This window comes from Mandrillus leucophaeus, unplaced genomic scaffold, assembly GCF_000951045.1.
Source record: "Mandrillus leucophaeus isolate KB7577 unplaced genomic scaffold, Mleu.le_1.0 Scaffold67, whole genome shotgun sequence".
Taxonomy (NCBI): domain Eukaryota; kingdom Metazoa; phylum Chordata; class Mammalia; order Primates; family Cercopithecidae; genus Mandrillus; species Mandrillus leucophaeus.
In genome coordinates, this window is record NW_012107252.1 from 2,358,999 (window position 1) to 2,362,311 (window position 3,313).

At 42.5% G+C, this 3,313-nt stretch overlaps 1 pseudogene; it reads left to right on the forward strand.

The window, feature by feature from the left end:
- The first annotated feature begins 1,956 nt into the window (after window positions 1-1,956).
- On the forward strand, window positions 1,957-2,895 carry LOC105555119 (annotated as a pseudogene).
- The last annotated feature ends 418 nt before the right edge of the window (window positions 2,896-3,313 follow it).

Here is a 3,313-nt window from a genome sequence, read left to right on the forward strand (position 1 = left end):
CTGAATAACTTCCTTTAAATTATCTCACTTTTTTTGGTCTGGAAAAGTTTTTATTTCACATTTAAAGCATTGTAATTTAAAATAATTTTTATTTTGAAATAACTTCAAACTTAGGGAAAAGTTGAAAGAATAGTACAAAGCAATCCTGTATGCCCCATACCTAGATTTATTAATTTTTAACATTTTATAGCATTTACTTTATCATTCTATCTGTATAAATATATTATTGCTGTTTTTATAATTTTCAGCACCATTCTAGAGTAATTTGCAAATATCATGCTCCTTTACCTTATAATACTTCAGTGAATATTTCCTAAAACCAAAAATACCCTGTCATATAGGAGTTATCAAAATCAGGAAGTTAAATATTGAAATAATATATATATACAATCTAATATCTAATTTATATTCCAATTTTGTCTATTGTCATAATGTCTTTTATAGCATCCCTCTCTTCCAAGATTATATATTGCATTCGTTATTTTTCTTTTAGTCTCTCAGCATTTTTTTGTTTTTCATGACATTTTTTGAGATTAGAAACTAGTTATTTTACGGAACATTCCTCAATTTGGGTTTCTTTGATGTTTCTTCATGATTAGATTCAGGTTTTACATTTTTGGCTAAAATGCTATATAGATGGTGTATTCTTAGGATTGCACATCTGGATACACACTGTATCTATTTGTTCCTTATTGATGATGTTAATTGTGATCACTAAGTTTAGATGTTGTCCAGTTTCTCTATTATAGATCTACTATTTCTAATGTTTGTACTCAATAAATCCTTAGTGGATAGATAGCTTGCAACTACCTAAATAAAAAGTTTGAGATTCAGACTTTTTCAAAAAGGATGTGACTCACAGGAATGACCAGCCTACCAGCAGCACTGGCCAGAGCTTGCATAGAAATGGCAGCTGTGTTGAGGGGAAGCATTGCCTGAGCATGTGGCCAGGGCTGGTCTGTAGAAGTGGCTGCTGGATGGGGAGAGTGTGGCCTGAGTGCGTGGCTGTGTAGTCCACGGAGGTCAGTTGGAGTGAGTACTACAGCCCTTCCACGCACCAGTTTACTCACTCTAAAGCTGAATAAGGAAGAAGAATGAAGCAAAGCTGAATAAGGAAGAAGAATGAAGCCAGCAACATAAGTACCTTCCTGCAGCCATCACATTTCAGTGCCCCTCTGTCGCCCTCTATTGACAGAGCCTCACATTGCACCGGCTGGGGCGGGAGAAACGCTTGCATGGTGTCAGGAGAGGCACGTAGCACATCCACACCCATGTTTTCTGAGACAGAGGGAGCTCCCTCTCAGATTTGGGGGCTGGGGCTGAGAAGGCGTAAACTGATTCTTGCTAGACATGTGAGTGACCAGTTGTCTACTGAGGGGTGGGGATAGAGTGGGAAATTGAATATGAGCATTTTATGTTTTATTTCCTGTGTTGAGGCATTGTGTTACAGGCTTCATATACATTGCTTCTACTCCTTACAAAAATCCTGAGAGGTGAGTGTAATTAGTCACATTTTACAGATGAGGAGATTCAGTCTAAGAAAGGCTCAGAATGGTTAAGTAACCTGTTCAAGATTATACAGTAAATGAGTAGTGGGACCAGAATTAAAATCCTAGCCTGTCTACCTCCACAGCTGTTATTCTTGCCAGGATACCATACATTTTTTTTTTTTTTTTTTGAGATGGAATTTTTCCCTTGTCACCCAGTCTGGAGTGCCATGGTGCAATCTCGGCTCACTGCAACCTCCATCTCTTGGGTTCAAGCAATTCTCCTGCCTCAGCCTCCCAAGTAGCTGGGATTACAGGCGCCCACCACCATGCCCGGCTAATTTTTATATTTTTAGTTGAGACTGGGTTTCACTGTGTTGGCCAGGCTGGTCTCGAACTCCTGACCTCAGGTTAGGATACCATATTTCAGATGACATTTATGTAAGTGTGGTTTTTTATAGGCCCCATCATGTGGATGCTTCCAGGGCAGAACCAAAGCTGGGTTTCTGAATTTATCCTGCTTGGTTTTCCAGTGACCCCATTTCAACAGGATCCTCTCCGTTGCCTTTCTTTTCCTCTACTTGAGCTCAGTCCCAGACAGTTGGCTCATTGTCACCCTGATCTGCCTGGACATGCATCTCCACACTGCCATGTACTTCTTCCTCTGAATCCTCTCCCTGCTGGATATGGGCCATATCATCACCACCATGCCCCAGATGTTGGTGCATCTTGTCATTCACTCTCAGACCATCACCTTTGCTGGCTGTTGGCTGCAGATGTATGTGTTTGGTGTCCTGGGCCTGAACGAGTGCATCTTCTTTGCGGTCATGGCTTATGACCAATATGTGGCCATTTGCCACCTGCTGTGTTATACTGTCATCCTCATTTGGGACTGTGCACATGCTTGGTAGTTGGGACATGGGCCTGTGATTTCTTCTCCCTGATTCATACCTTTCTCACCATGAGGCTGCCATATTATGGGCCCAACACAGTCAACCACTATTTCTGTGAAGGCCCCTCGGTACGGAGCTTGGCTTGCAGGGACACCCGCTTCATTGAGATGGCAGATCTGGTCATCAGGGTCTTTATGGTTGTTGTCCCACTGTCTCTCATTCTGGCCTCCTACATTCATACTGCCCTGGCCATCCTCAAGATTAAGTCCACCCAGGCCCGCTGCAAAGCTTTCTGGACCTGTGCCTCCCCCCTGACCGTGGTCACACTCTTCTATGCTCTGGTCACTTTTATCTACGTGAGGCCCAACTCCAGCTATTCTCCTGAGCTAGGTAAGCAGATCTCATTCTTTTACAGTGTCTTCATGGCTCTGCTCAATCCTGTGGTCTACATTCTGAGGAACAAGGACATTAAGCAGCCTTTTCTCAAAACGATGGGGCATAGTAGGGTTGCCTAGTGAACTGGGAGCCAGGAGAGGCCTGGGGTAGAATGTCCAATGTTGAAGAAAGGTACAGCAACTGTAATGTGCAACTAACGTTGTGCATTTGAACCAACACAGTACTTGGTCAGTGGAACAAATGTGCATGAAACTAACATGGCTATCTTGATCCACTTGCTTCATTGTGGTGCAGTAACGAACAAATCTGTAATTTCAGCATCTTACAACAGCAAAAGTTTATTTATTGCTCACATCCCATGTTAGTTGTAGCTTGGCTATGGCCTTGTGCAGTCTCAGATCCACCCTGAAGGAGAAGCCCTTATCTGGAACATGCCATTCTTATGGCAGAGGGAAAGGAACAATGGCCAAAACAAATGATGACTAATAAAGCATTTCAGAAGTGACACACACCTCTTGGCTCACATCCCATTGGCCA